A 13,550-nucleotide genomic window follows, 5' to 3' on the forward strand; every position below is an offset into this window, starting at 1 on the left:
TGGCTAAGATACAAACTACATATTTTGTGGCACTTGAAACTATATATGCACTAGACCCACACAGCTAACATGGAAGACAAATCAACTTCTATCCCTTCTGGTGCCAGTCTTATAACATATTATCTTCTTAGCCATAAGAAACATATGAGCTTCCTAATGCTCACATGTGACCTTTATTAGATGTGCATGATGCAGTTTGTGAAAGGTGTGACTATCTATCCAACATGAATGCCATCTTCTCACCTAAGGAGATGCTCCGTGAGCACCACACAATACCATTTGCACCTTTATATGAACACAACAAACCAACATATGCTGAGGCAGGGAAAAAGTCACTTCCCAGGCCTTCCAGAATCAGGAAGATAAAGTCTTAGCAGGACTCTAATAACACAACATTAAACATCCTGACACATATTAAAGAGTCACCAGGTTGCAGACTAGAAGTCTTCCATTGCAACTAAGCCTAGCAGTACAAATAGAGATATCCTGGTAGTTGGTAACACCACTGGCAGGCATAAACACTGCATGCTTACAAGGCTGGACAAGGACAGGGTGGCACATAGCTGTCTCTCTGATGCCAGGGTCCATGATGTTATAAGGACTGTTCAGTCCCTCACACCAGAATTGTAGTTTGGGTGGGGAAAACAGGGTGGCCACTGTGGGCACAAGTTATTGTAACCTCTTGCACATAATATCCCTTAGGGGCACAATTGGTAGATCTGTTTTTATTTTCCATTACTTCCCTGTGCCCAGATGTTTTACCTTGATGCCAAATAAATAATGCCAAACATGCACTCATATAACCCCCTCCTGAGCTTGTTTGATTTAAGCTTAGCCACTGGATATGTCCATGAAGTATTGAGAACAGCTATTGTGATGTCTCTTCAGAAGAGGGGGGGATCTTACCACATACCCAGAGAACAATAGATGCATCAGCCTAATGGCTCTGATTTTCAAAACCATGGAATTCATCATATTTGACTTCATAAATTACTATATCAAGAATCTCATACAACTAGACCCTCAACACTTTGGTTTTGTCAAGGCTAGGACATGTGTGTGTAACCTAGTAAATATCTTTGTCAAGAATAGGACATGTGCGTGTAACCTAGTAAATATCTTTGTCAAGGATAGGACGTGTGTGTAACCTAGTAAATATCTTTGTCAAGAATAGGACATGTGTGTGTAACCTAGTAAATATCTTTGTCAGGGATAGGACATGTGCGTGTAACCTAGTAAATATCTTTGTCAAGGCTAGGACATGTGCATGTAACCTAGTAAATATCTTTGTCAAGGATAGGACATGTACATGTCACCTAGTAAATATCTTTGTCAAGGATAGGGCATGTGTGTGTAACCCAGTAAATATCTTTGCCAAGGATTGGACATGTGTGGTAACCTAGTAAATATCTTTGTCAAGGATAGGACATGTGTGTGTAACCTAATAAATATCTTTGTCAAGAATAGGATATGTGCATGTAACCTAGTAAATATCTTTGTCAGTACCTTATTTCTGGAACAAGACCTTCATATTATTTCAGTACATCATGATGACTGGACGGACATCTGCAAATCCGTTCCTGACTTGACTTGTTTTGCACTCCTGGATGTGGGAGGTCCATTATGAGGATGGTACTGGAAGGCGTAAATAGTCTCTAGAGTTACTTGCTTTGTAGTTACTATTATCTTATGATCCTATCATTATATGCATTATTCATAGAAAATTCCAAAATGCCTCCTTGTCATCTGGCCTATATATCCTTTGTTGAGTCGGTTAGTCCCTCTTGGCTGGTAGCCTCTTTTCAGGCGAGTTAGAGGTGGTGTTTATACTACTAGGGGAAATTTGACAAGGGCATTTGGGAGCCTCCCCAACCCTTTTTGATAGGTGCTGTAGGATCTTTTACATCCACCTCAGCTACCACCAACTCTGGCAGATGGTGCCTCAGTTTAATGTGTCATCTGAAGGATGACAATGACTCATGTATTTTAGATTTGTCATTCTTCCTTGACATTTGTTATTATTTAACGTGAAATTATGCTACCTTAATCTGTTCAGCAGCTGTAAACTGTCTCTGGCAGGGTTATATACTTCGACCCTCTTAAGCAAAGAAAGTGGTAGTGCAGTTTGTTTATGCCTAGTAGTACATTCAAGCCAAGGAGTTAGAATGGACAATTAATCTTGAGACTGATGAAGGTTCTCTCAGTAAAGAGGATTATACTGAGTGGGACATTTGGCTTAAGTAGCTCAGATTTAACTTTGATCAGATCAACTTTTTTTATTTTCTGTTAATGGTGTAAACAAAATATAAACAGTGAATATATATTTTTTTCATTTAGGTTTTTGTCCATAATATTGTGGATTTCTAGTATACTTATGTCATTAGTTTCTAAGCTTTGGTTAAAATGTTAACCAGTTAATTAACAATAGCACTAGAAAGTCTTGCACTTTGTAGTCAGAAACAAGCTAATCTATAAGGTCATTGATTCCCTGAAACATTTTCCTAACACTGCCTGTAACAGTTTGTAGGACATTGTCTGTGGTGTAGTATAAAATGAACTAGGCTAATTAGAAACCATATATTCCTTATTTGGATAGAAATGAAAGAAATGTTTGTAACAGTACATTCTGCACTGGAATTAGGCTGGCATGCCTGCAAGCCTGGATTATGTTCTAATATCTGCCAGCTGTAGCTCTACACTGTTTCCACCTTCTCACAACTCCAGCTGTGTGAAAGCTTTTAGGATTTACTCAGATTATTTCTGGGAGTGTGGTAGTATCTCTCACACCCATTTTATAGAACAGCATCTGCTTAACTACCCATTTGTTATGGCTCACAATTCAGAAACCTTTTTGTAAAAAATATAACACAGCTAGGAACAGTTTCTGAAATGCAGAATGTAGCACCTCTGTAAAAGGTACACTCACCTAGCACGTCTGTAGTTTTGACATATGTTGATTTGTTCTTACTGTGTCACATGCTTTCCACTTGTACCAGTCCTTTATGTTCACCTGCCTAATACACAAACCATTCCTAAATACTGAATGCCTAGTGTTTCTGTATGTGTGCTGTTACATGCACTCATTTTTCAGTGCTGTGTGTCATTGTTTCTACTAACATTATTTTGGTTGTATTGGTGAGTGATGCTTTGTACACCTTCCTTTTTACCGTTCTCAACTCATTTCAGACTTTGCTGAGCATAGTTTTTTTTCTTCCACTTTTTATTTATTAACACTAGAAGCTTCTGCAAGTGTACCCTTTATTCAGGGGTATAAATGTGGCTACATACTTAAAAATTGCTCACATAAATATTAACAGAGAGAAATTAAATGTTTCACATATACTACTCAATACATTTAAACATCTAATTAGAAGACAATAAAGAAGTTTTTTTTTTTTTTTTTTTTTAGTAGAACAATTTTCTGATTTCAATAACCCACTCTTGGCCTTGCATCGAGATTAACTGTCTGGCTGGAATAATTTAATCTATCTGTATTTCTTTTATTTCCTTTCTGAGAAATAGTGTACTTACTGGATATACTAAATTTCATTTGGTTATGGATTCATGCCTTTTAGTTTCGGCCAAGACATGCATATATTTTAAAGAAATACATGTAGTGTTGTGGTTGCTGTTTTACATAAACTGATGGTATAAATATGTATTTTTCTGACTATAAGAATATTGCAAACAGCTGCAAATTCCAGTAAAGTTTCAATACTTTAAAGTAACTGTAGGCCTTGATACTGTGTAGAAGCAAACAACTCTCAATTACGTTTCTGTGGATAGATAACTAAATGAGCGGTTTGCAAAAGTGATGATGGAGGATGCTGAGTAGACAAATACATTACTCACATTTGTAAAGCAGCAAAAATAAAACAGAGCAGTATATTTTTCACCTTTCTTCATAAGCAGAAGGTGTTTTATTTATAACAACTGTGAGTAATAAAATCAGTAGAGGTTTGTGGCTTAGAAATGTTACAAATGAGTGCCCTGTATAAAGATATTTCCAAATAAGCATATATCAATAACCAGACTCTATATCGCAAAACTGAGCCAATATCCTTAGAAAATCGTCACCTGTTTCTACCACAGAAAATACACTATGTGGTTCAACTCCGAAAAATTTTCTCAAGATTAAGAACTTTTGTTCCCAACACTAAAACAGAACTTCATCAGAATTGAAAATACATAATTTCAGAGCTGAACTGGATGGTGGTTTTTCTGTGATAAAAATAAGCATATATAATGCATAAATAAGTAAATAAATATGAACATGTTAAATAAGGCTTTCCTACATCTTTGTCCAGCTTAAACTGGCCGAGGTGCCATCTAGTTCAGCTCTGTGAAGTTGAACTCCCCAATAACTGCTTACCACTAGTATGCTTCCTAAGTTTACACTGGCAATAATGTTTCCTTTGAGAGATGACTCCCTTCCTCATCTCTGTGTAACTATGTTTATGGTATACATATATAAGTTCAGGGGTATGGGGGGCTTCATGAAGTATGGCAGTGTAGTGGAGGGCTGGCCCTCTGCAAAACATGCTTTATTTTATATTTTGCATCCAAACAAAGTTTTTCTTGGGTTCTAATCTCATCCAGATGTAATCTGACACATCATAATGGAACCAGTGAATAAAGACATTTTGCAAATTAATATAAATGCCTACATAAACAAGTAATGATTAGATAATATTGACATAATGTACATTAGTTATAAAAACAAAAGTCTGGGACTTAACTTCCTATTTAATATTATAAAGGAGAAATATTATGCCATTTTTTATAAAATACTTTAAAAGTAAACTAGGTAGCAGCGAATATGTGCAAAGTCGTAAAATACTGAAAATATCTTTAAGGCAAGTAACATGGATTAATGATAAAATATGCTGAAGGCAAGTAATGGAGATTAATGATAAATGGGGATCAGTTGAAGGTAAAGAGTATAGATGTCATCTGGCTGAGTTCAGCTCTATGAAGCTGAATTGCTTGTTGCTGTTTTCTGAAGGTGCACTTTCAACTGAGTGCTGACAGTGGTCCTAGTCCCTTTCTTTTGAGATAATTTTTCCTTCTTTGTATTTGTGTAACCTCAGAGTTAGCACATATAATTTCAGGGAGAGGGAGGGGGTTCAAGCAGGCTTGCCCCAGCAAAATGATTTATTTTCTGTTTTTCTTCTGGATGAGGCTACAGCCATTTGTTTTACCAGTTGTGACATTGTACAGATGCAACCAAACGAGTCATAATGGAACCACTGAAAAAGGATATCCCTCAAAGAAACATAAACCAATACACAAACACATAAGTCTTGATTTAGTTGTGCAGTTAATGCTGACAAAATGTGCATTGGTTATGAAAAGCAAAAGCCTGGGACTTAGAAAACTTTTCAATTATTACTGCATTGGAAATGTTTAATGCTATTCTTTATAAAATACTTTACAAATATGCTACATAGCAGTGAATATGTAACAAAAGGGTAAAGTACTTTAAATATGTTGAACACAAGTAACAGAGACTAGTGATACACGCAGATCACTGAACAGTAAGCAGTGTGACAAGTGAGGTGCTGAAGAGATAGTTTTTGGATGGGGGGTTAGATAGTTTGGTACTTACGTATTATTGCAACCACATTCCACGTGTCTCTTAATTCTTGAAGTTATGGACCACTGACTCTTAGTGGATTGGCAGGGGTTGGGTAACATACTAACCAGCTATCTGTGACACTGGGTGATCACCCAAGAGCGGTAGTAAGCCCCAAATTCCTGTTCCAGCCTGACATCATTCAAGGACAGATTTTATTTTAAAAAACAGGGACCTGACAGTGCAAACAGAACACAGCAGTGAAAAGTAAAATGGAGTGATTACTCCTAAGCCCAAAGCCAGAGTAACCTGACTATATTTAAAAACTGTGAAAATAAATAGTTATGTCATAATTACAATTGTGTTTCTTTCTGCTTTAGCAAGAAGTGGATCTGGAAAACACATGCTGTGGGACCAAAAAAACATACTCCTTTCAACCGCTGACATTTTGTCACTAATCGCTATTCCCTTCCCCGGAAATGTTGTACAGATTGATGGTTCCTAAACCATAAAAAAGGTGGAAAAACAAGGTGTAGAAACATGATACTTTTACCAGTACGCCTGTCTCTCACTTAAGCGACATAAGACAGGATACCACTGCCGGGGGCCAACAGACTAAGTCTAGGATGTAAACAGAAGATCCCAACAAGTCAGTACATTTCTTTCACATGGTGCTCAGCTCATCTGAAGTCCGCATAACAGTACACAAAAACTATCCAGTTTACTAATCAGTCAAAACTACTCACATAAAGGAGAATACCTCCTTTCTCCATACTTTCAACAATTATGACCGATTAGGAAAATAGTTGTGAGACATTTAGAATGTGGTTGCGATAACATGTAAGTACCACTGTTTTCATGCAGTTCTTAACTTGACTTTTCATTAGTCATTTTTAAATATTTGAAGTGCCATCTAGTCAACTGTTTTAATGGTGTACCTTTGAGACGCACTTTTGATATATAATTATTTCATCCAGATTAAATTATATCTTTTTTGTAGCACTATGTCAGTTCTTCCATTCTACTTTAAAAAAGAACCATTTGAAAGGATAGTATTGGTAAATACTTTTTGATTGTTCTATAGAAATGTAAAACTAACACTAGCAATATGTACCCTGTCAGAGGTCATTGACTTACACATAGGGCAGGATTCACGATGGCTTGCACGGAGTCTAAGAGCTGTGTAAGACTCCATGCAGCCATCGCGATCCAGGAACAGCCCGAAATCCCGTGTAAGAGAAAGCTAAAACAACTCTTACACGGGCAGGGCGTGGATATGCTAATCACCCCACTTGCAGCCGAAAGGCATGCAAATGAGGTAGATTAGCGATCCACAAAGCTCAAACCAGCCCATGTAAGAGTCGTGTTAGCTGCAGAAATGTACTCAGTTGACAACTGAGTACGTTTCTGCAAATAACACAATGGAGCCATGTCAGCTCCAAATAAAGGGTGCATATGTGTCAGGCAGCATGCCAATGGCCAAATATGTGGCCATTGGCAAGGTACCCCAATGCAAATATGAGAAATAATTAGATTTTTGTTTCGGTGATCGCTGATGTTTAAACGCAGTGCAGCCCTGCGCAAACGGGCTGCGCTACATAAAACATAAAAAGTAAGGTTATAAACCCACAAATGTGGGTTTTATGCAATGCATGGATATACAATGCAGGGACCAGCAGGCCAAAAACAACATGGCCACCGTTTAGTGGTTGCTAATGGGGGAAGCTGAGTCTAAGACATGTAACTAAGCATTAGTAGGCAATCCTATGTAAATGAGTGTTAGGATACTGAATCCCACTATCACATAGCAAATGAGCACATTCCGAGTAGTGTAAGAGTTACATAAGGGGGAGGAACAGAGTAGGAGATAGATGACATCACAGGGGGGAATGGTAGAAAGAAATGCAGTTCATTGGAGGTCAGTGTTACATGACAGATGTCAGACACATATCATGGAAAGAGGAGTGCCACAAGATAAGCATGGAAAGTCAAGAAATGGAAGGTGTACACTGTTGCCAACACCAAAGTTTCTTGCTGGGCGTGCATGCGCATGTGTGTGCACCAGGTGGCGCGAGTAGGGCAGTGTGTTCGCGTGTAAGGTAGACTGAGCATGTGGGAACCTGGAGGCAGACTTGTAAGACTGTTTGCGCTGGTGTGCGCACGTTTTAACCCGAATAAGTAGATTCTGAACCGTGTAAGCTTGTGTGCGCACGTGTAAGCCACTGTGAGTGTGTTTCCGCTGGTATGCGCATTGCTCCCCCCTGAGGAAACAGAAAGGAAAAAGGAAGCAACAGAAATAGTAGGAAGCTAGCAGGGAATACTGCTGGAGCTAGCAGGTGAAAACAATTAGAAGCAGGCAATTACACAGGCAGAATACTAGCCCAGCCCAGCACTTAAAAGTCTGCAAACAGCAGTGAAGTATGATTCTCTCAAGAGACACTGCAAGACAGGAGTAAGCTATTAGAAGTGAAAACTGAAAAAGCTTCACTCAGACCAAAAATGCTAGGGGCTGCCATAGCTGTCATAAGGAGACACAGGCGACTTGCTGAGGGTGGTGACAATGCAAATGCTGCCAGACAACCCACAGTGAGGAGACGGAGAAGAGTGTACAGGCCCAGGGTCACCTACCAGGGGTTACATGAGCTGGAGATAGTGGAGCACTATAGAGTGGACAGAGACCTCCTGCAGCAAATTGTTGAGCTGTGCAGGCCACGCCTCACACACAGAACCAACAGAGGGGAACCCATCCCAGTGGAAACCAAGGTATGTGTTGGCTTAAGAATACTAGCAACAGGTACCTTCCAGAGACCAACTGGTGATATGATGGGGATCTCACAGGCATCAGCATCCAGGGTACTGCACCAGTTCCTGGATGCCATGTCAGCAAATAGCGGAATACCCTGAGGTAGTGGGTGTAATAGACTGCACGCATATACGCATCAAAGCACCAGCTGGTGAGTGGGGTAGGGCCTACATTAGCTGCAAGGGCTTCCCCTCCATCAACTGCCAGGTCGTGTGTGATGCTCAGGGCATAATAATGAATATGTGTGCTGGCTGCCCTGGAAGCTACCATGATTCCCATATCTGGCATCTGATGCAGCTGTACCAGACATTTGCCAGTGGGGACATCCCACATGTTCACTTAGTAGGGGATGCTGGATATGCACTGGAGCTGTGGCTGATGACACCCATCAGAAATGCACACACACACCTGAAGAGGAACGCCATAATGAGGCACACGCACAAACACGAAATGTAATTGAGCGTGTGTTCGGGCTGCTCAAGTCACGGTTCCAGTGCCTGGATACATCTGGTGGAGCCTTGCGTTACTCACTAACTACATGTACCCAAATTGTCATGATATGTGCTATGCTACATAATATGATTTTGCGAAAACAGCTGCAGCAGGATCAGCATAGGGCTGGGCCAAATAGCCCCCCACCATTGCCAAGTCAATCACAGGCAGAGCGTGACTCAGAGGAGGAACAACCTGAGCCTGCCCCAGTAGGCAGAAGAAGGCATGCCCAGTATGCCTTGGCCTTGGCAAAGCGGCAATGCATAGCACATACACTGACTCAGTAGGAACCCTGGAAATGATACCTCTCTCTCCGACTCACACATATAGTAAAAGGGACGCCTAAGTTGACACAACCTGCTTTCAAACATGTACAGGGAGTGCAGTATGTGCATCCAACATAGGCAGCCCTACAGCACCACCTGAGGCATGATTACCATGTGTTAAGCAATGTAACACCATGTAGTATATGCAAACTTGATGACCCTAACATCCTACCCTCACCAAGCATGATGCCACAATATGAAGATGAGATGATCAATTGCAATAATTGGCTGAAGTATTGCTGCTAGTCAAAGGGGATCCAATGCGTGCCAGCCTGGGATGACATGCTGAGCACGACATGATGCTCCACCTGCTAGGGGTGGTGTGCACCTATCAGTCCTGGCCTTATGGATACTGGCAAAGGCTGTTGTTACCCCCAGCGTGCCTTGAATAGTTAAGGCTCAAAACACAAACCCACCTCCATAGGTATCACAAGGGATAAGAACCTAGATGTAATGCTACCCAATGCCAGAAGTCTAAACAGCAAGATGCATGCAGTCTAAACTTCCCTCAGCATGGAGAATGTTAATATCTGTTCTGTAACAGAAAACTGGGTCAAGGCTCACAACAGCACCCTAACACTACCATTTTACACCTCATACTGTGCTTTACAGCCCCAAAACATGGAACAAGCTACAAAAGGAGGGTGACTAGCAATAATTGTCAAGGATAACCACACCCCCATGTTGGTACCACAACAGGAAGCAGCATGGACTAGCCATGGTCAAGTAACTGTGGCTAAAACTGCCTCCCAGTTTATAGCCTGTTACAGACTACCATCCTAATACCAGGAACTGCACTTGGCCTATGCTGGAATACATGAATATATCAAGCTCTCCAAACCACATTATATTGAGTGACTGAAAATACCCAAACATAGACTGGGAGCATTATTCTAGCTCCAACACCCTAGGACAAAGGTTCCTAGAATCCATAAACCAAAATGCTCAGGAACAACGTACCACTCCCACAAGAGGGGTAAGCATACTGGATGTGATAATCAGCAACATGGGTACTGTATGGCCAGATGAGAAGTGCACCCCTCACTGGTAAGATCAGACCATAGAGTAATCACACTGGATATACACATCCCGACCACAGTCCCTGGCCAGAAAACCACAGTGAAAAACATGTGTAAAGCAAATGTTGCACTTCTCCAAACTGATGTGGAATCAAGTAAAGGCCCTGTGCCTGTGCAAAATATGGGCCACACCTCAGAACCCGTTATACATGCATTCCATGAACACTGCCAGGAATGCATGGATTATGCAATTCTAAATAAAACCAATACACAATGCCATACACACAGGCATCTGGCATGGTGGACCCCAGCCATTACCAAACCATGCAAGAGAATGAGGAAGCTACTACATGATAGAGCAAACCTAAAAAGGGAAGTAATCTCTGATCAGTATTATGGCAATAAAATATGTCCACTCATACAATCCACTAAGGCCAGCCACAACAAGTTGAATCTGTGAATCTAGAGGCAATGTTACACCTGCCCCATGTACACAGACAACCCTCTCCTCCCCCCAAGAAATACAAATATATGTGAGAGATGCAACCATTTATCCAAACCGGAAGCTGAGCTCTCTCAACTCAGTACTGTCAAAACTAGTCAGGAGGAGAAGGTAACCACACACACCACAAACACAGTCTCACATAGACCTATCACAACTGCAAACCAAAGACATAAACACAGAAAAACATTCCCAGAGGCTCTAATTACAAACACACCACATCAACAGAGGCCTCCAAAGCAGACACCCAAGCAACCACTACCTCCAAACATAGCACATGCAACACATAGTACACAAAGCTGGTGTGCCAAACAGTCACAGGCCAGAAGGAGAAACAACATGCCTGATACAGTTGTAATAGGTGACTCCATAGTCAGACACACTGCTGACCCGCTAACCGGACTGAACAAGGGAAAGGGTACAGTAAGCTGCCTGTAGGCTGCTACAATACGCCACATAACACAAGCACGCAGGTCACCCCAAAGCAAGTACAAATATGATGCAGTCATTGTCCATGCTGGTGTGAATGACCTGAGACGTACCTCCCTGGACTACATGAAAAGAGACATAGATGAGCTCTCCGATTATGTAGGCCAGGCCGGTATGACTCTGACCTTGGGCAGCATCCTACTGTCACCAACAATGATGCCACAGTACAAACACAGAATGATCAGCTCTAACAAGTGGCACAATTACTGGTGTCATTCCAAGGGGATCCAATGTCTGTCCGCTTGGGATGTCATGCTTAACAAGCCACACTGCTTTGCCAGGGATGGCTTGCACCTGTCACCCCTGGGCATCTGGATATTGGCTAAGGCTCTTGCCACCTCCATAGAGACTTTTGTAGGCAAGGCTGAAAAGAGTAACCCACCTCCCTAGAAAACATAAGTGGAAAGAAACATAAGGGTAATGCTGCCCAATGCCAGACGTCTAAACCTCAAGATGCATGCTCGAGGCCCTCCCAGTATGGAGAACATCGATGTCTGTGCAGTGACAGAAACCTGCAGCAAGGCTCCTGAGAGCACACCAGCACTACCAGGTTATACCTCATATCATGTGTCTTGGCCCCAAAACCTGGAGCAAACCATAAAAGGAGGGGGAGTATCCATATTCAGCAAAGATACCCACATGTCCAGGTAACTGACAATGCATGAAGCATCGGAGACCACCCATGTGCAACTAGCTATAGGCAAAACTGCTGTACAGTCTGTAGCATGCTACAGACCACACTCTCACACACAGGAACCCCACTCAGCCTTCCTGAAGACACTGGACAGTATGAATGTCTCACCAAATACCAAACAAGGTACTCACAAATAGCCACATAGGTGGTAATCCATTACGTATGGAAGGAGTAATCAGGGACCTAGGGACACAAGTGGACAGTAACCTGTCATGTGACACTCACATTGCCAATGTGGCTAGGAAGACCTTCTATATTGGCCACCTTATCATGAAAGGAATCACATCTACGTCAACAGAGGTCATTGTGCCCCTATACTGTTCTCTTATCAGGCCCATAATTTAGTACAATGCCTCATTTGGGATGTACCTCACCCGACACCTGCAGCAGTTAGAAAGACCTCAAAGGTACCTCACCAAGAGGATAAAGGGTCTCAAATATATGTCATATGCTGCCTGGCTGTAGACACCCCAGCTGTATGCAGTCACATACTGCCTATGCAGAGGCATTGTATGCCTGTTGTACAAGGCCATGTCCAACACAGGATTAATGGACATGCTCCACCCCAGAAAACCCAAATCCATCAGAGCTGTGAGAGCGAGAGATGTCAACCTCAACACATAATGAAATAGGATGTGCTGGAGGGACAGATACATAACCTAGAGGCTCCCTACACCCCAGAACAGAATCCCACTCCATGTTAGGCAGAGCCCCTCACTGACTCTCCAACAGGAATCTTGCCAAGTGGATGGGTGATCGTACATGTACACTGGGGGTCTTCACTGTGTCACGTCTAGACAGAGGCACAGTAAAGTAAATCCTAAATGGCCATAATATTCACATAGCAAGGGGTGGTGAAAGCCACACACACACTCTGGCTAGGCTTATAAATGCCCTAGGGCAGATAGCCTAGTATGAACCTATGAACCTATGAAGATACAAATTGTACAGGACACTAAGGATAATCACAAGGCTTTCTTAACTGATGGTAGGAACCTTGTTGGAAATTCACAGATATGCTCTGAATCACTCAAAGAATACAAACAATATACCAAACACTCTCACATTGCCAAAATCCAACCTGACAGGTTCAGTGCAAACTCCCCCCCCCCCCCCCGCAAATGCCAAATATCTATCCCAGCAGAGTGCTGGCCCCCTGACATTGCAGATGCTGAGGTAACAGCCAGCATCTACAAAGCAAAACATACAGCATCAATGGTATGAGATGGTGTCCTGGGCTGAGTCCAACATAGACTCCAAGAAGAATGGAACGCCATATAACACTACTGCTCAATGTCAGCCTTACCACAGGATATGTACCCAAAGAGCAGTGTACAACAACAGTGGTCCTCCTCCACAAAGGTGTTGCCTGAATGGATACTGCAAACCACCACCCCAAAATCCTGACAAGCTTGGTCTGCAAAGCTATGGAAAGGATCAGCATGTACCTCAGACATAAAGATATTGGAGACATACTGACACTGGTCCCTACCCACTGTGGCTTTCTTAATTGCAGATCCTGCCCCTTAAACATGTTTGACTCATTCATTGATGAGGGGAATGTGGTCCACACAGCCTAGCTGGACCTTGCAAAAGGCTTCCATACAATACCCCACGTGTTCATTATAGATAAGCTTACCAGCTTAAATA

This window comes from Protopterus annectens, chromosome 1.part2, assembly GCF_019279795.1.
Source record: "Protopterus annectens isolate FY-2018-M chromosome 1.part2, PAN1.0, whole genome shotgun sequence".
Taxonomy (NCBI): domain Eukaryota; kingdom Metazoa; phylum Chordata; order Ceratodontiformes; family Protopteridae; genus Protopterus; species Protopterus annectens.